This window comes from Oncorhynchus keta, chromosome 36 (genome assembly GCF_023373465.1).
Source record: "Oncorhynchus keta strain PuntledgeMale-10-30-2019 chromosome 36, Oket_V2, whole genome shotgun sequence".
Classification (NCBI taxonomy): Eukaryota; Metazoa; Chordata; class Actinopteri; order Salmoniformes; family Salmonidae; genus Oncorhynchus; species Oncorhynchus keta.
In genome coordinates this window covers 22,594,234-22,615,745 of record NC_068456.1, presented here as the reverse complement: position 1 = coordinate 22,615,745, position 21,512 = coordinate 22,594,234, and the positions used below count along the sequence as shown (strand labels likewise).

The 21,512-nt window shown below is 47.2% G+C and overlaps 1 protein-coding gene across 4 annotated transcripts in view; it reads left to right on the top strand.

The window, feature by feature from the left end:
- The window catches only part of LOC118369810 (attractin-like protein 1), a 371,022-nt gene that overhangs the window by 140,674 nt on the left and 208,836 nt on the right, over window positions 1-21,512 (top strand). The gene's annotated exons all lie outside the window — the stretch shown is intronic.

Here is a 21,512-nt window from a genome sequence, read left to right as displayed (position 1 = left end):
AAATCTGAAAGGCCCATTTTGGTACTTAATGCAGGAAAAAACCTATGTATGTTGTTTTCTAATTCTTGTAGAAATATGATGGTTTACACATTTATGCATTGGATGGTTGTCTCATCGAGCAGGTTCCTGCCTATAAATATCTTGGCTTTTGGATTGACAAAAATGTGACATTTAAAAAACATACGGATGAGCTAGTTAAGAACTTGAGATTTAAAGTAGGCTTCTTTTATAGAAGTAGATCATGAGAAGAAACCTGCACACTTCTTGCTAGTATCACTGCTCTTGCTAGTATCACTGCTCTTTATTAAACTTTACGTAAAGCTTTCTTGTTTTTTCTCTCGTGTTATTCAATTGTTGCCATGCACCTGCAACAAAGATAGCTCAGATGTGTGAGTGCCTTTTGAATATAGAAATAGATCACGCCTCTCCCTAAACAGCAGGAAACAGTTTGTACAGGCAAACTTCCTGCCAGCTCTACTTTAAAACCCTTGGATTCTGTGTACCATAGTGCATTTCTTTTTATCACAGGTGACAGGTTTAATACTCATCACTACAAACAGTCATGGGTGGTACTGGTAAATTCACTGGAAAGGTACATTTACATTGTAGTCATTTAGCAGATGCTCTTATCCAGAGCGACTTATAGTTAGTGCAATCATCTTCAGATAGCTAGGTGGGACAACCACATATCACAGGCATAGAAACTACATGTTTCCTCAATGACGTAGCTATCAGTAGAGTCAGAGCTAGAAGGTGGGGCGGGAACAGAGTGCTGGGGTTGGGGTGTAGAGTTAGAGCATAGGGAGGGGCATGTCCTCTTGCTGCTCCGTAGGCAAGAACCATGGTCTTGTAGTGGATGCGAGCTTTGATTAGAAGGCAGTGGAGTGTGCAGAGGAGCGGGGTGACATGTGAGAACTTGGGAAGGTGGAAAGCTAGGCGGGCTGCAGCGTTCTGGGTGACATGTGAGAACTTGGGAAGGTTGAAAGCGAGGCGGGCTGCAGCGTTCTGGGTGACATGTGAGAACTTGGGAAGGTTGAAAGCGAGGCGGGCTGCAGCGTTCTGGGTGACGTGAGAACTTGGGAAGGTTGAAAGCTAGGCGGGCTGCAGCGTTCTGGGTGACATGTGAGAACTTGGGAAGGTTGAAAGCTAGGCGGGCTGCAGCGTTCTGGGTGACATGTGAGAACTTGGGAAGGTGGAAAGCGAGGCGGGCTGCAGCGTTCTGGGTGACATGTGAGAACTTGGGAAGGTTGAAAGCTAGGCGAGCTGCAGCGTTCTGGGTGGCATGTGAGAACTTGGGAAGGTTGAAAGCTAGGCGGGCTGCAGCGTTCTGGGTGACATGTGAGAACTTGGGAAGGTGGAAAGCGAGGCGGGCTGCAGCGTTCTGGGTGACATGTGAGAACTAGGGAAGGTGGAAAGCGAGGCGGGCTGCAGCGTTCTGGGTGACGTGAGAACTTGGGAAGGTGGAAAGCGAGGCGGGCTGCAGCGTTCTGGGTGACATGTGAGAACTAGGGAAGGTGGAAAGCGAGGCGGGCTGCAGCGTTCTGGGTGACATGTGAGAACTAGGGAAGGTGGAAAGCTAGGCGGGCTGCAGCGTTCTGGGTGACATGTGAGAACTTGGGAAGGTGGAAAGCGAGGCGGGCTGCAGCGTTCTGGGTGACATGTGAGAACTAGGGAAGGTGGAAAGCTAGGCGAGCTGCAGCGTTCTGGGTGACATGTGAGAACTAGGGAAGGTGGAAAGCTAGGCGAGCTGCAGCGTTCTGGGTGACATGTGAGAACTAGGGAAGGTGGAAAGCGAGGCGGGCTGCAGCGTTCTGGGTGACGTGAGAACTTGGGAAGGTTGAAAGCTAGGCGGGCTGCAGCGTTCTGGGTGACATGTGAGAACTTGGGAAGGTGGAAAGCGAGGCGGGCTGCAGCGTTCTGGGTGACATGTGAGAACTAGGGAAGGTGGAAAGCGAGGCGAACTGCAGCGTTCTGGGTGACGTGAGAACTTGGGAAGGTTGAAAGCGAGGCGGGCTGCAGCGTTCTGGATAAGTTGCAGGGGTTTGATGGCACAAGTGGGGAGCTCAGCCTACAGTGAGTTGCAGTAGTCCAGATGGGAGAGGATAAGTGCCTGGATTAGGACCTGCGCCGCTCCCTGTGTGAGGTAGTGTCGTACTCTACGGATGTTGTAGAGCATGAGCCTGCAGGAGCAGATCACTGCTTTGATGTTTGCAAAGAACGACAGGGTGTTGTCCGGGTTCATGCCAAGGTTCTTTGCACTCTGGGAGGGCAACGCTGTGGAGTTGTCAACCATGATGGAGAGGTCTTTGAGCGGGCAGGCCTTCCCTGAGAGGAAGAGCAGTTCCGACTTGTTGAGTTTGAGGTGGTTGAGATATCTGCCAGGCACACAGCGATGCGTGTCGCCACCTGGGTGTCAGTAGGGGGGAAGGAGAAAGGTAGTTGAGTATCATCCACATGGCAATGATAGGAGAGACCATGTGAGGATATGACAGAGCCAAGTGAGGGCCTCGAACCGACCCCTGGAGGACACAAGTAGTGAGAGTATGTGGTGCAGGCACCCTGGGAAATATGCAAATAAGGTTTAAAACTCTCCAGCAGGGCTATTCATTTCTGATTCTGGTTTTGGACTTTTGTATGGTTCTTCAAAGAACCATCCCATTTCTGGTTATTCAGAGACCCATCAAATGGTTCCCCTATGGCATCGCTCTCAATAACCTTATTCGGTGTAGGATGATTCTAGCTCCTACAATGTCAATGGTATATCCCACTAGTTGGGGATGAGTTGTGGGGCTGTACCCTCTCTGAACCCCCTTGCAGTGTCAGCAATTTGGCCCTTTGTTAATGTGCGTTTGGGGCCTTAGCCAAGGCTTTAATACCAGTAATGGGGTTGGCACAGGGGGCGCAGCACCCAGTGTGTTTGTTTGTGCCATCAGAGTGCCAGGCTGGCCCTGTGCTGCTCTATAATACCCCTAAGTGCTTTCACCGGTGCGGTAAAGGCAGGGTGAAAAATGCTGCATCAATAAATCGTGGAGTGGAGAAGTGCACTGCTGTCACTGGTACTGTTATGTTCTAATGAGGCCTGCTCAACTCTGGAGGGCTCCTGTGTGCGCAGGTGCGCGTGTTTGAGTTTGCATGCAGGTGTCCGAGGGATTGGCAGATGTATTAAGAGAATGAGAGTGCATGCACATATTGTGTATTATCCTCTCTCTGTGAATGTCAAGTCATTTGTGCACATGGATTTTGCAGCGGTGTCTTTTTAATGCTTTGAGTACAAGTGAGACGGTTTTGTTTTCCTAAAGGGACATCTCTCTGTCATTACCATTTGACCGCTGCTCCTTTTACAGGACTATCAAGCACTTTCCTGCACGCGCGCATTCACACTCGAAAAACAGCATTTGGTCTCAGCTATAAAGTACCTGTCACATTAGAGCAAGCCTCATTTCATACCGCACACACATTATTACCATGTGACTGTCATGAGTTACACAACTGACCAAGGGGATGATGACTGTACGTTCTACGTATAAACACAAGATTTTTTCTTTCCATGTCAAGCAGAGCACTAACACAGGCTGATTTGTGTGTTTTTGTTTTATGAATAGATTGCGATTTCAATTAGATTTAAAAATAGTTTTACATCAAGGAGACAACATATGTAAACCGCTGATTTTAGATATATATTTGTTTGTTCTGATAAACATTTTTAGCCTGCTGAGATGAGGGGAAATTAGGAATAGTAGAAGTTGATTGAGTTGTTTCTGATGTTCAAAGTTCAGATCATCAAAGATTTTTCTGCCCACACTAAATGACCTATTCAATCTAAACCATACTGCTTGTTTACAGTAGCTTCATGACTCCTCTAAAAATATGTTAACGGTATGAAACTTGGCCACAGAAAAAGAGATTCAACGTGAGATTGATTAAACATTGCATGGCACAACTGTTGTTTTTGACCCGCAAAACTCGGAATGACACTCAAATCAAAAAAGTTGGGGAATGGTGAACGGTCACTGTTTTCCACAAATTTTGACATTTGTCAGCAACTTGGGAAAATAATTTCCCTCGTCCCAGCTTTCCCATATTCATTAGTCGTCCTTCACTCAGTCTTGAAGTGTTGTGAGTGGGAGCAGTTGACTTCCTGCGTGTATTTCTATTTGTTCCCTGCACTGCCTGCGCTGTGCGACTCCTTGATTTGTCACGTACGCTTCCCATCAAATGCTTTCGCCGTCAAAACTATTATTTATTTTTTCCAGAGAGCTTTCTCAAAATGGCTGTGTGTAATGGAAGACATTTATTTGCCATTTTGATTATGAACGATCGATTTCCCCTGGGTTGGTGGTAAGGCCCCCGTCCCTCTGCTTCAGCAGATGTGCACACTCTGACTGGCTGCAATAAAGGAACCATTAGCAAGAGCATGGTTCCTCTGAGAATGCCAGACTGAAACTGTTTGTGTGTGTGTGTGTGGTGCTTGAGAGTGTGGTTTTACTTGTGTGTGCTTGTGATGTATTAGTTTCTTTGTAGATGTAAGTATAGTGAGTGTGTGTGTGTTTGTCAGCCTTATCTGTGTGTGTGTGGGTGGGTGTGTGTGTGTGTGTTTTTTTTCTCTGAAATGTTTTCTGAAATGTCAAATAAGAGTAAGCAAGGCCAGGAGTGGTTGTGTTATTCATTCTCTGGGGGGGCCGTTTGTCCTTTGCTCCAGCGTTGGCTCACAGTGCCTTTGTCTGCTTAGATCTGCAGTGTGGACATCAAGCATGCTGGCCCACTGTACAAAGGCTACACACGAACACGAAAGAGCTGGGGCACATACACATATTTTCCACTCTTCTCCAAATGTATGAGGACATTGAAGCAAAAGCTAAATATTTGGATCTATGCTCCAGCATTTTAGTACAGAATGTAGGGTATTTTCATACATCTGTTTTACCATTTAGAAATTAAAACATTTTATGTACAGTTGAAGTCAGAAGTTTACATACACTTAGGTTGGAGTAATTAAAACTCATTTTTCAACCACTCCACAAATTTCTTGTTAACAAACTAGTTTTGGCAAGTTAGTTAGGACATCTACTTTGTGCATGACACAAGTCATTTTCCCAACAATTATTTACAGACAGATTATTTCACTGTATCACAATTCCAGTGGGTCAGAGGTTTACATACACAAAGTTGACTGTGCCTTTAAACGTGTTATGTCTCCTAGAGATGAACGTACTGTGGCGCGAAAAGTGCAAATCAATCCCAGAACAACAGCAAGGCACCTTGTGAAGGTGCTGGAGGAAACGGGTACAAATGTATCTATATTCACAGTAAAATGAGTCCTATATCGACATAACCTGAAAGGCCGCTCAGCAAGGAAGAAGCCACTGCTCCAAAACCGGCATAAAAAGCCAGAATACGGTTTGCAATGGGACTACGGTTTGCAATGCACATGGGGACAAAGATTGTAGTTTTTGGAGAAATGTCGTCTGGTCTGATGAAACAAAAAATAGAACTGTTTGGCCATAATGACCATCATTATGTTTGGAGGGAAAGGGGGAGGCTTGCAAGCTGAAGAACACCATCCCAACTGTGAAGGACAGGGGTGGCAGCATCATGTTGTGGGAGTGCTTTGATGCAGGAGGGATTGGTACACTTCACAAAATAGATGGCATCATGAGGATTTTTTACTAGAATTAAATGTCAGGTGTATGTACACTTCTGACTTCAACTGTATCTAGTCCCCCCATTTGAAGATGTCATAAGTATTTGGAAAAATTCACATCTAGTGTATTGAAATAGTCCAACGTTGAGTATTTGATCCCATATTCCTTGCACAACTTGTTGGATGTATTAGTGGTTGGTTTTGGTTCTGTTTTGGATTATGTTCTGTCCAATAGGAACTGAAAGGTGAATAATGTCTTGTGCCATTTTGGAGTCACTTTAAGAATAGTAAGAAGAGAAGATGTTTCTGAACATTTCTATATTCACATGGATGCTACCATGATTATGGATAATCATGAATGCATCATGACTAATGATGAATGAGAAGGTTAGAGGCAAAAATATGATACCCCCGAAAAATGCTACCCCTCCCATGTTATTGGTAATGGTTAGAGTTTAGCTTGTTTTGTTGTAGCCTCTGAACGGCATCTCACTTATCGTTATTCATGATTCCTTCATGATTTTTCTTAGTCATGGCATTATCAGGTTCAATTTTGAAGTGTTTTTAAACAACAAATTGACCAATGTCAGTTCAATTGTTTTAATTCCCTTTCATTTGTTTCCCCCTGTGAGCTCAATGTACAGTTTCTCTACAAATAAATCAGATCAAGCCTGCACTGTGCGATAGTTGTAGGGAGTTTCCAACAGACCAATATTCAACATAGTTTAGTGCAGAAAATGTGGTAATTAACTACAATAATCAAAATTCATTGCACGCCCGTTTAAACTTGTCTGGTCTGTGCCGAGCATTGAGCTATAATAAGAATGGTGTGGAGCAGACACGGTGACTGAGAAGAGACAACGGTGTGGAGCAGACACGGTGACTGAGAAGAGACAATGGTGTGGAGCAGACACGGTGACTGAGAAGAGACAACGGTGTGGAGCAGACACGGTGACTGAGAAGAGACAACGGTGTGGAGCAGACACGGTGACTGAGAAGAGACAACGGTGTGGAGCAGACACGGTGACTGAGAAGAGACAATGGTGACTGAGAAGAGACAACGGTGTGGAGCTGCCACGGTGACTGAGAAGAGACAATGGTGTGGAGCAGACACGGTGACTGAGAAGAGACAACGGTGTGGAGCAGACACGGTGACTGAGAAGAGACAACGGTGTGGAGCTGACACGGTGTGGAGCAGACACGGTGACTGAGAAGAGACAACGGTGTGGAGCAGACACGGTGACTGAGAAGAGACAACGGTGTGGAGCAGACACGGTGACTGAGAAGAGACGACAGTGTGGAGCAGACACGGTGACTGAGAAGAGACAACGGTGTGGAGCAGACACGGTGACTGAGAAGAGACAACGGTGTGGAGCAGACACGGTGACTGAGAAGAGACGACAGTGTGGAGCAGACACGGTGACTGAGAAGAGACAACGGTGTGGAGCAGACACAGTGACTGAGAAGAGACAACGGTGTGGAGCAGACACGGTGACTGAGAAGAGACGACAGTGTGGAGCAGACACGGTGACTGAGAAGAGACAACGGTGTGGAGCAGACACGGTGACTGAGAAGAGACAATGGTGTGGAGCAGACACGGTGACTGAGAAGAGACAATGGTGTGGAGCAGACACGGTGACTGAGAAGAGACGACAGTGTGGAGCAGACACGGTGACTGAGAAGAGACGACAGTGTGGAGCAGACACGGTGACGGAGAAGAGACAACGGTGTGGAGCAGACACAGTGACTGAGAAGAGACAACGGTGTGGAACAGACACGGTGACTGAGAAGAGACAACGGTGTGGAGCAGACACGGTGACTGAGAAGAGACGACAGTGTGGAGCAGACACGGTGACTGAGAAGAGACGACAGTGTGGAGCAGACACGGTGACTGAGAAGAGACGACAGTGTGGAGCAGACACGGTGACTGAGAAGAGACGACAGTGTGGAGCAGACACGGTGACTGAGAAGAGACAACAGTGTGGAGCAGACACGGTGACTGAGAAGAGACAATGGTGTGGAGCAGACACGGTGACTGAGAAGAGACAACGGTGTGGAGCAGACACGGTGACTGAGAAGAGACGACAGTGTGGAGCAGACACGGTGACGGAGAAGAGACAACGGTGTGGAGCAGACACAGTGACTGAGAAGAGACAACGGTGTGGAACAGACACGGTGACTGAGAAGAGACAACGGTGTGGAGCAGACACAGTGACTGAGAAGAGACAACGGTGTGGAGCAGACACAGTGACTGAGAAGAGACAACGGTGTGGAACAGACACAGTGACTGAGAAGAGACAACGGTGTGGAGCAGACACGGTGACGGAGAAGAGACAACGGTGTGGAGCAGACACGGTGACTGAGAAGAGACAACGGTGTGGAACAGACACGGTGACTGAGAAGAGACAACGGTGTGGAGCAGACACGGTGACTGAGAAGAGACGACAGTGTGGAGCAGACACAGTGACTGAGAAGAGACAATGGTGTGGAACAGACACGGTGACTGAGAAGAGACAACGGTGTGGAGCAGACACGGTGACTGAGAAGAGACAACGGTGTGGAGCAGACACAGTGACTGAGAAGAGACAACGGTGTGGAACAGACACGGTGACTGAGAAGAGACAACGGTGTGGAACAGACACGGTGACTGAGAAGAGACAACGGTGTGGAACAGACACGGTGACTGAGAAGAGACAACGGTGTGGAGCAGACACGGTGACTGAGAAGAGACAACGGTGTGGAGCAGACACAGTGACTGAGAAGAGACAACGGTGTGGAACAGACACGTGACTGAGAAGAGACAACGGTGTGGAGCAGACACGGTGACTGAGAAGAGACGACAGTGTGGAGCAGACACGGTGACTGAGAAGCGACAACGGTGTGGAACAGACACAGTGACTGAGAAGAGACAACGGTGTGGAGCAGACACGGTGACTGAGAAGAGACAACGGTGTGGAACAGACACGGTGACTGAGAAGAGACAACGGTGTGGAGCAGACACGGTGACTGAGAAGAGACAACGGTGTGGAGCAGACACGGTGACTGAGAAGAGACAACGGTGTGGAACAGACACGGTGACTGAGAAGAGACAACGGTGTGGAGCAGACACGGTGACTGAGAAGAGACAACGGTGTGGAACAGACACGGTGACTGAGAAGAGACAATGGTGTTGAGCAGACACGGTGACTGAGAAGAGACAATGGTGTGGAACAGACACGGTGACTGAGAAGAGACAACGGTGTGGAGCAGACACAGTGACTGAGAAGAGACAACGGTGTGGAGCAGACACAGTGACTGAGAATAGATAACGGTGTGGAGCAGACACGGTGACTGAGAAGAGACGACAGTGTGGAGCAGACACGGTGACTGAGAAGAGACAATGGTGTGGAGCAGACACGGTGACTGAGAAGAGACAATGGTGTGGAGCAGACACGGTGACTGAGAAGAGACAACGGTGTGGAGCAGACACGGTGACTGAGAAGAGACGACAGTGTGGAGCAGACACGGTGACTGAGAAGAGACGACAGTGTGGAGCAGACACGGTGACGGAGAAGAGACAACGGTGTGGAGCAGACACAGTGACTGAGAAGAGACAATGGTGTGGAACAGACACAGTGACTGAGAAGAGACAACGGTGTGGAGCAGACACGGTGACTGAGAAGAGACGACAGTGTGGAGCAGACACGGTGACTGAGAAGAGACGACAGTGTGGAGCAGACACGGTGACTGAGAAGAGACGACAGTGTGGAGCAGACACGGTGACTGAGAAGAGACGACAGTGTGGAGCAGACACAGTGACTGAGAAGAGACGACAGTGTGGAGCAGACACGGTGACTGAGAAGAGACAATGGTGTGGAGCAGACACGGTGACTGAGAAGAGACAACAGTGTGGAGCAGACACGGTGACTGAGAAGAGACGACAGTGTGGAGCAGACACGGTGACGGAGAAGAGACAACGGTGTGGAGCAGACACAGTGACTGAGAAGAGACAACAGTGTGGAACAGACACAGTGACTGAGAAGAGACAATGGTGTGGAGCAGACACGGTGACTGAGAAGAGACAATGGTGTGGAACAGACACGGTGACTGAGAAGAGACAACGGTGTGGAACAGACACGGTGACTGAGAAGAGACAATGGTGTGGAGCAGACACCGTGACTGAGAAGAGACGACAGTGTGGAGCAGACACGGTGACTGAGAAGAGACAACGGTGTGGAACAGACACGGTGACTGAGAAGAGACAACGGTGTGGAGCAGACACGGTGACTGAGAAGAGACGACAGTGTGGAGCAGACACAGTGACTGAGAAGAGACAATGGTGTGGAACAGACACGGTGACTGAGAAGAGACAACGGTGTGGAGCAGACACAGTGACTGAGAAGAGACAGACAGACACAGTGACTGAGAAGAGACAACGGTGTGGAACAGACACGGTGACTGAGAAGAGACAACGGTGTGGAACAGACACGGTGACTGAGAAGAGACAACGGTGTGGAGCAGACACGGTGACTGAGAAGAGACAACGGTGTGGAGCAGACACAGTGACTGAGAAGAGACAACGGTGTGGAGCAGACACGGTGACTGAGAAGAGACGACGGTGTGGAGCAGACACGGTGACTGAGAAGAGACAATGGTGTGGAGCAGACACGGTGACTGAGAAGAGACAACGGTGTGGAGCAGACACGGTGACTGAGAAGAGACGACAGTGTGGAGCAGACACGGTGACTGAGAAGAGACAATGGTGTGGAACAGACACGGTGACTGAGAAGAGACAACGGTGTGGAGCAGACACAGTGACTGAGAAGAGATAACGGTGTGGAACAGACACGGTGACTGAGAAGAGACAACGGTGTGGAGCAGACACGGTGACTGAGAAGAGACAACGGTGTGGAGCAGACACGGTGACTGAGAAGAGACAACGGTGTGGAACAGACACGGTGACTGAGAAGAGACAACGGTGTGGAGCAGACACGGTGACTGAGAAGAGACGGTGTGGAACAGACACGGTGACTGAGAAGAGACAATGGTGTGGAGCAGACACGGTGACTGAGAAGAGACAATGGTGTGGAACAGACACGGTGACTGAGAAGAGACAACGGTGTGGAGCAGACACGGTGACTGAGAAGAGACAACGGTGTGGAGCAGACACGGTGACTGAGAAGAGACAACGGTGTGGAGCAGACACGGTGACTGAGAAGAGACAACGGTGTGGAGCAGACACGGTGACTGAGAAGAGACAATGGTGTGGAACAGACACGGTGACTGAGAAGAGACAACGGTGTGGAGCAGACACGGTGACTGAGAAGAGACGACAGTGTGGAGCAGACACGGTGACTGAGAAGAGACAATGGTGTGGAGCAGACACGGTGACTGAGAAGAGACAATGGTGTGGAGCAGACACGGTGACTGAGAAGAGACGACAGTGTGGAGCAGACACAGTGACTGAGAAGAGACAATGGTGTGGAGCAGACACGGTGACTGAGAAGAGACAACGGTGTGGAGCTGACACGGTGACTGAGAAGAGACAATGGTGTGGAGCAGACACGGTGACTGAGAAGAGACAACGGTGTGGAGCAGACACGGTGACTGAGAAGAGACAATGGTGTGGAGCAGACACGGTGACTGAGAAGAGACAACGGTGTGGAGCAGACACGGTGACTGAGAAGAGACAACGGTGTGGAGCAGACACGGTGACTGAGAAGAGACAACGGTGTGGAGCAGACACGGTGACTGAGAAGAGACAACGGTGTGGAGCAGACACGGTGACTGAGAAGAGACAACGGTGTGGAGCAGACACGGTGACTGAGAAGAGACAATGGTGTGGAGCAGACACGGTGACTGAGAAGAGACAATGGTGTGGAACAGACACGGTGACTGAGAAGAGACAATGGTGTGGAACAGACACGGTGACTAAGAAGAGACAATGGTGTGGAACAGACACGGTGACTGAGAAGAGACAATGGTGTGGAGCAGACACGGTGACTGAGAAGAGACAACAGTGTGGAGCAGACACGGTGACTGAGAAGAGACGACAGTGTGGAGCAGACACAGTGACTGAGAAGAGACAACGGTGTGGAGCAGACACAGTGACTGAGAAGAGACAACGGTGTGGAACAGACACGGTGACTGAGAAGAGACAACGGTGTGGAACAGACACGGTGACTGAGAAGAGACAACGGTGTGGAGCAGACACGGTGACTGAGAAGAGACAACGGTGTGGAGCAGACACAGTGACTGAGAAGAGACAACGGTGTGGAACAGACACGGTGACTGAGAAGAGACAACGGTGTGGAGCAGACACGGTGACTGAGAAGAGACGACAGTGTGGAGCAGACACGGTGACTGAGAAGAGACAATGGTGTGGAACAGACACGGTGACTGAGAAGAGACAACGGTGTGGAGCAGACACAGTGACTGAGAAGAGACAACGGTGTGGAACAGACACGGTGACTGAGAAGAGACAACGGTGTGGAGCAGACACGGTGACTGAGAAGAGACAACGGTGTGGAGCAGACACGGTGACTGAGAAGAGACAACGGTGTGGAGCAGACACGGTGACTGAGAAGAGACAACGGTGTGGAGCAGACACGGTGACTGAGAAGAGACAACGGTGTGGAGCTGACACGGTGACTGAGAAGAGATGACAGTGTGGAACAGACACGGTGACTGAGAAGAGACAATGGTGTTGAGCAGACACGGTGACTGAGAAGAGACAATGGTGTGGAACAGACACGGTGACTGAGAAGAGACAACGGTGTGGAGCAGACACAGTGACTGAGAAGAGACAACGGTGTGGAACAGACACGGTGACTGAGAAGAGACAACGGTGTGGAGCAGACACGGTGACTGGGAAGAGACAACGGTGGGAGCAGACACGGTGACTGAGAAGAGACAATGGTGTGGAACAGACACGGTGACTGAGAAGAGACAACGGTGTGGAGCAGACACAGTGACTGAGAAGAAACGACAGTGTGGAACAGACACGGTGACTGAGAAGAGACAATGGTGTTGAGCAGACACGGTGACTGAGAAGAGACAATGGTGTTGAGCAGACACGGTGACTGAGAAGAGACGACAGTGTGGAGCAGACACGGTGACTGAGAAGAGACAATGGTGTGGAGCAGACACGGTGACTGAGAAGAGACAATGGTGTGGAGCTGACACGGTGACTGAGAAGAGACAATGGTGTGGAGCAGACACGGTGACTGAGAAGAGACAACGGTGTGGAGCAGACACGGTGACTGAGAAGAGACAATGGTGTGGAGCAGACACGGTGACTGAGAAGAGACAATGGTGTGGAGCAGACACGGTGACTGAGAAGAGACAACGGTGTGGAGCAGACACGGTGACTGAGAAGAGACAACGGTGTGGAGCAGACACAGTGACTGAGAAGAGACAACGGTGTGGAACAGACACGGTGACTGAGAAGAGACAATGGTGTGGAACAGACACGGTGACTGAGAAGAGACAATGGTGTGGAACAGACACGGTGACTGAGAAGAGACAATGGTGTGGAGCAGACACGGTGACTGAGAAGAGACGACAGTGTGGAGCAGACACGGTGACTGAGAAGAGACGACAGTGTGGAGCAGACACAGTGACTGAGAAGAGACAACAGTGTGGAGCAGACACGGTGACTGAGAAGAGACGACAGTGTGGAGCAGACACAGTGACTGAGAAGAGACAACGGTGTGGAGCAGACACAGTGACTGAGAAGAGACAATGGTGTGGAGCAGACACGGTGACTGAGAAGAGACAATGGTGTGGAGCAGACACGGTGACTGAGAAGAGACAATGGTGTGGAGCAGACACAGTGACTGAGAAGAGACAATGGTGTGGAGCTGACACGATGACTGAGAAGAGAATGTGAGATTGAGAGGGATAGAAAACAGCTGCTTCGTGAGCCTGAAAATGCATCTAAGTGATTGATAGTTGGTATTCAGCAGTCATAAAAGTATGCCTTTACTTTTAATAACTCCTAATAGTGATATTAAAGTAATGTGAATGAATGTGAATGAGTTATGATTAATAAGTGATAAGCATTAATGGCCAGTGTTTTACAGCATTCAACCCACATAATGCATAGTGCATTTAGGGTTCTATGTTCGGTTGGCGTTAAGGAGGTTAGTGTCAAACGCACATTAGTTTGCAATTTTGTCATGTAAAAACTGTCACACTGGCATTTTCCAGCCTTAACGCCAGGTTCGGCAATTTACTTGTCTTATATGGCTCCCAAGTGGTGCAGCGGTCTAAGTCACTGCATCTCAGTGCTAGAGGTGTCAATACAGACCCTGGTTCGATTCCAGGCTGTATCATAAGGTAGTGCACAATTGGCCCAGCGTCGTCTGGGTTAGGGTTTGGCCAGTGTAGACCGTCATTGTAAATAAGAATTTGTTCTTAACTGACTTGCCTAGTTAAATATTAAAAATAAGCAACTGAAATATCACATTTATATTAGTATTAAGACCCTTTACTCTGAAGCACTTTTGGCAGCGATTACAGCCTTGAGTCTTCTTGGGTATGAGGCTACAAGCTTGCCACACCTGTATTTGGGAATTGTCTCCCATTCTTCTCTGCAGATCCTCTCAAGATCTGTCAGGTTGGATGGGGAGCGTCCCTGCACAGCTATTTTCAACTCTCTCCAGAGATGTTCGATCGGGTTCAAGACCGGGTTCTGGCTGGGACACTCAAGGACATTCAGAGACTTGCCCTGAAGCCACTCCTGCATTGTCTTGGCTGTGTACTTAGGGTTGTTGTCCTGTTGGAAGGTGAATCTTCATCCCTGTCTGAGGTTCTGAGCACTTTGGACCAGGTTTTCATCAAGGTTCTCTCTGTACTTATAGACGTCTATGTTTGGACCAAATCGAGGCTGGTCCACGAAAAGGCCACACTCTTTCTACCATATCCTATATCTGCTACATGATTTATGATTATTTCTTTGACTGAATGTTCTAAAGCCTTTATTACAGCAAAGCAAATATTAAAAACAGCCAAATTTGTGAAATTGTTTACTTGACATATTGCTGCGTGAGATGTGGTGCTTACGGAATCGGTATGCTATTAAACGAACACTCAAACAGGCAATCGAAGCAGGATCTGACTTTGTTAATGTAGAAATATTGATGATTTATAAAGCCAAGCACATTTAACAGTTAAGCTATTGATTATAGATCTAATTAAGTTTGGGTTTTCTCTCTCCTCACTTTTTTTTTTACAATAAGCCAAGGGCTATTTTCTCATCTCCTCATTCTGCTGCTGCCTCCGGCATTGTTCTCAACACCAATATGCTGGTTAACTTTGCTATTATGCACATAGCAACATAATTTGGGAAAAGGCGCCAATTCCTGCTCTACTAAAGAGATCTCGGTCGACCAACAGCCTATTGACCAAACATTCGACTAGTCAACTAAATGGGGTCAGCCCTAACCTACACACAATACCGCCCTAACCTACACACAATACCGCCCTAACCTACACACAATACCGCCCTAACCTACACACAATACCGCCCTAACCTACACACAATACCGCCCTAACCTACACACAATACCGCCCTAACCTACACACAATACCACCCTAACCTACACACAATACCACCCTAACCTACACACAATACCACCCTAACCTACACACAATACCGCCCTAACCTACACACAATACCGCCCTAACCTACACACAATACCGCCTGACCTACACACAATACCACCCTGACCTACACACAATACCGCCCTAACCTACACACAATACCGCCCTAACCTACACACAATACCGCCTAACCTACACACAATACCGCCCTAACCTACACACAATACCGCCCTAACCTACACACAATACCGCCCTAACCTACACACAATACCGCCCTAACCTACACACAATACCGCCCTAACCTACACACAATACCGCCCTAACCTACACACAATACCGCCCTAACCTACACACAATACGAACCTACACACAATACCGCCCTAACCTACACACAATACCGCCCTAACCTACACACAATACGAACCTACACACAATACCGCCCTAACCTACACACAATACCACCCTAACCTACACACAATACCGCCCTAACCTACACACAATACCGCCCTAACCTACACACAATACCGCCCTAACCTACACACAATACCGCCCTAACCTACACACAATACCGCCCTAACCTACACACAATACCGCCCTAACCTACACAATACCGCCCTAACCTACACACAATACCGCCCTAACCTACACACAATACCGCCCTAACCTACACACAATACCGCCCTAACCTACACACAATACCGCCCTAACCTACACACAATACCGCCCTAACCTACACACAATACCGCCCTAACCTACACACAATACCGCCCTAACCTACACACAATACCGCCCTAACCTACACACAATACCGCCCCTAACCTACACACAATACCGCCCTAACCTACACACAATAAACCTACACACAATACCGCCCTAACCTACACACAATACCACCCTAACCTACACACAATACCGCCCTAACCTACACACATACTAACCTACACAATACCGCCCTAACCTACACACAATACCGCCCCTAACCTACACACAATACCGCCCTAACCTACACACAATACCGCCCTAACCTACACACACACCGCCCTGACCTACACACAATACCGCCCTAACCTACACACAATACCGCCCTAACCTACACACAATACCACCCTAACCTACACACAATACCACCCTAACCTACACACAATACCGCCCTAACCTACACACAATACCGCCCTAACCTACACACAATACGAACCTACACACAATACCGCCCTAACCTACACACAATACCGCCCTAACCTACACACAATACCGCCCCTAACCTACACACAATACCGCCCTAACCTACACACAACACCGCCCTAACCTACACACAATACCACCCTAACCTACACACAATACCACCCTAACCTACACACAATACCGCCCTAACCTACACACAATACCACCCTAACCTACACACAATACCGCCCTAACCTACACACAATACCGCCCTAACCTACACACGATACCGCCCTAACCTACACACGATACCGCCCTAACCTACACACGATACCGCCCTAACCTACACACACACCGCCCTAACCTACACACAACACCGCCCTAACCTACACACAACACCGCCCTAACCTACACACAATACCGCCCTAACCTACACACAATACCGCCCTAACCTACACACAATACCGCCCTAACCTACACACAATACCGCCCCTAACCTACACACAATACCGCCCTGACCTACACACAATACCGCCCTAACCTACACACAATACCGCCCTAACCTACACACAATACCACCCTAACCTACACACAATACCACCCTAACCTACACACAATACCGCCCTAACCTACACACAATACCGCCCTAACCTACACACAATACGAACCTACACACAATACCGCCCTAACCTACACACAATACCGCCCTAACCTACACAATACCGCCCTAACCTACACACAATACCGCCCTAACCTACACACAACACCGCCCTAACCTACACACAATACCACCCTAACCTACACACAATACCACCCTAACCTACACACAATACCGCCCTAACCTACACACAATACCACCCTAACCTACACACAATACCGCCCTAACCTACACACGATACCGCCCTAACCTACACACGATACCGCCCTAACCTACACACATACCGCCCTAACCTACACACGATACCGCCCTAACCTACACACAACACCGCCCTAACCTACACACAACACCGCCCTAACCTACACACAATACCGCCCTAACCTACACACAATACCGCCCTAACCTACACACAATACCACCCTAACCTACACACAATACCACCCTAACCTACACACAATACCGCCCTAACCTACACACAATACCGCCCTAACCTACACACAATACCACCCTAACCTACACACAATACCGCCCTAACCTACACACAATACCAAAGCGAAAACAAATTAAGAACAGAAATACCTTTTTTTTTTACATAAGTATTCAGAGCCTTTGCTATGAGACTCAAAGTTGCGGTCAGGTGCATCCTGTTTTCATTGATCATTCTTGAGGTGTTTCTACAACTTGATTGGAGTCCACCTGTGGTAAATCTAATTGATTGGCCATGATTTGGAAAGGCAAACACCTGTCTATGTATGGTACCACACTATAGGAAAGATGGTTTGGTATGGTTTAGAAACCTGGGAACCAAGCTGGAGTTATCACTGTGGCCCTATCACTCGGACATGTATCTTCACGCCTAGAATAAAAACCTCCAGGCTTTTGTCATAATTTCCAATTTATTGGGAAAAAAATGCAGAATTATGTGACATGGGGAAGTTTGGGAAAAAAAACGAATCCCGTCCGAATCATTCTTTGGAATAACTGACATTCTGGAGGAATAATTACAACCAATGTTCTATAGTAATACTAGTCCCGTGTGAATAGGTCTTTGGTCACGTGCATACGATGCATACATGTCACGTAAAGAGAGCAAGGGTTGAGGGAATAGGGAATGTTTTTCCTAAACAAATGAGGGATTTCGATAGCAGAACTTTTAAGTCATAAATTACTGTAATTATGTTGCAGCTTCAGCAACACGGACAGCGCGATAAACACTGTCGATGTTCTGTGGTGGTCGCTGCAGGAGGGAGGAGAGGGAGACAACGGGTGCTAGTTAGATAGTCACTTGCTGTCTTTAAAAAAAACAATTTTACACAGCTCAGCAAGTCTGAGCCCTGCCCAGCACAATCAAATCAATTGCTGGTCGGACTCCCTCTAGTCATTTGTGTGTCTTAATTATTTAATAAAACCGTGTGCTTAAAGCATCAGACAAGCTCAGTGAATATAGTTGATTTGATTAAACACATAGGATGTGTCAATATATGGGGGGAAAAAAATCGTCATTTAAATATGTCAACCAATCGATTGGTCGAAAGAACAGACAGTTCTTGGTCAACCGAGGTCTTTTTTAGTCAGGGACAGCCATAGTGTAGATTTATAAAGGGAAAAAAATGTTGAATCCATTTTAGAATAAGGCTGTAACGTAACAAAATGTGGAAAGAGTGAAGGGGTCTGAATACTTTCGAATGCACTGTAGGTATGTATGCTGTCTCTGTTACAAGCATTTCACTACACCCGCAATAACACCTGCTTAACACGTGTATGTGACCAATATTGATTTTATAAAAATGTATTGTAGGCAGGCCTGCATTATTTTAGCCATGCTTTGGATGTGTGTAAAACCTCCTCCGTGATGTAGCCCACGTGTCCATACCCATCATGATACAAGAGAACCTTGTATTTAGAAGTTATTTTCCTCAAACAATTGTTTGTTTTTTCTGTTTCATATTTTTAAATCACAAGCCTCAAAACTTGAGACATCTGTTGCCTTGTGACAAAACTGCACATTTTGTCCCCAGGACAAGGTGCACCTGTGTAATGATCATGCTGTTTCGTCAGCTTCTTGATATGCCACACCTGTCAGGTGGATGGAATATCTTGGCAAAGGAGAAATGCTCACTAACAGGGATATAAAACATTTGTCCACAACATTTGAGAGAAATAACCTTTTTGTGGTTATGTAACATTTCTGGGATATTTTATTTCAGCACATGAAACATGGGATCAACACTTTACATTGTGTTTATATGTTTGTTCAGTGTATGTTAATGTACATTAAGTGCTTTCATTTCTAAACGGTTAAATACTGTATGTATAAAAATACACTCTCTACTGTCACCTCATATGAAACATTTCATCACAAATCCAAAATGCTGGAGTATAGGGCCAAATTAACTGTCCAAATACATAAGAAGGAGAGTGTAAATATAATTAATTGTGCCCTTCCTTCATTTCCACTTGCAAGATGAAATAGAGAGAAAAAAGGAGCCATGCAGGTCTACTCGCACACATTACTCTCTCTCTCTCTCTCTCTCTCTCTCTCTCTCTCTCTCTCTCTCTCTCTCTCTCTCTCTCTCTCTCTCTCCTCTGTCTCTCTCTCTCTCTGTCCTCTCTCTCTCTCTCTGTCTCTCTCTCTCTATGTGTCTCTCTCTGTCTCTCTCTTTGTCTCTCTCTGTCTCTCTCTCTGTCTCTCTCTATGTGTCTCTCTCTGTCTCTCTCTCTGTCTCTGTCTCTGTCTCTCTCTCTGTCTCTGTCTCTCTCTATGTGTCTCTCTGTCTCTCTCTATGTGTCTCTCTCTCTCTCTGTCTCTCTCTCTCTCTCTCTGTCTCACTCTCTGTCTCTTTCTCTGTCTCACAAACAGACTGTTGTGCTGTATTTTGTCTCTGCACTGTTGCCTATGTCTGATTGCCAGGAGTTGGGCACATGGTGCGAGGCGGGACGCATGATTGGTTTCCAGTCACATGTAGAGCAGGGGAATAAGGTATGAAGCCTGATGCTGTGTGTGTGGGTTCAGTGGTCAGTGTCCAGGTTGGGAGGTCATAGGGTGAGGTTAGTGGGTTATGTAGTTACTGTAGGGTCATTGTAGTGGCAGGGGAGGGCTGTGGATCTAGGCCACACAGCCAAATTGGAACAAGAAGGAAAGAAATCCAATTCATATTCTTATCTCAACACCTGTCACACAGCGAGATGCTTTTCAACCTCTGGAGTGCTTCCCTGTTTTCAATTTCAGTGTGTGTGCGTGCTTACATGTGCAGATATGTGTGTGTGTCAGGGTTTCCGTTAAGAAAGTGTGGCGCCGGACATTTGACCGGCAGCATTTTAATTTACCGGAAGTGTAAGAAATGTACTGGGACCATATGCATTGTGTGTCCACCCACTGTTCTCAGAATGACAGAAATACCATTCAGCTTAAGGTAATTAATCTTAACAGAACATGCAACTCTGATGCCGCAGCATGCGATTTGAAGATTAAAATCATTCAGAATAGGCTACTACACCAGAAAGCATGATTTGGCCACAGAGGATCATTAGCTTCTTAAGAAAAAAAATGGTGGATCGTTTTAAATTGCATTGCCTAGGTTACAGTCGGAAGGGCCTGTAATTTTGGGCAGAGCGCGCAGAAAATACCAAGTAGATGATTGAGTTGCGACTGTCAGTGAAAAGCAGAGAGACCCAGCAAGGCAAACCACAATATTTAAAAATTCAATAGTGTGTGCATATTCACGGTGTTTATCATTAGGTCACTGCCACTTTGCTTGTCTTTGGACAATCATTTCCCCCTCCAGGTTAGATGTATTTGTCTCCCCTTTTCGTAGGCCGATGATATGAATCAGACAGCGTTGTTTTTATTGATCTGTTTGTCAGTGTCAGCAGAGTAGGCTACCCTGTCATAGATAAAACAATATTCAGCTAATGTCTCAGAATAAAGTGTAGTAGAATTGCATGAAATGTGTCTAATAAAGGCCACAATTTCCTTTGCAAAGAAAGGAGAAGAAATGTACGTTTTCCGATCTGATGCCAAGGTTACTCTAAACCACTACGCGGTGCAGTCTGTTTTGAGAACAGTGATTGTATAACGCAATCTGAAATTATTCAGACCCCTTGACTTTTTCCACATTTTGTTACGTTACAGCCTTATTCTAAAATGTATAATGTACAAATCTTATTAATCCACACACACTACCTAATAATGAAAAAGCGAAATCAGGTTTTTAGAAATGTTTGTAAATGTATTAAAAATAAGAAACATACCTTAGTTACATAAGTATGCAGACCCTTTGCTATGAGACTCGAAATTGAGATCAGATGCTTCCTGTATCCATTGATCATCCTTCAGCTGTTTCTAAAAATAGTTTGGAGTCTACTTGTGGTAAATTCAACTCATTGGACATTATTTGGGAAGGCACACATCTGTTTATATAAGGTCTCACAGTTGACAGTGCATGTCAGAGCAAAAACCAAGCAGAC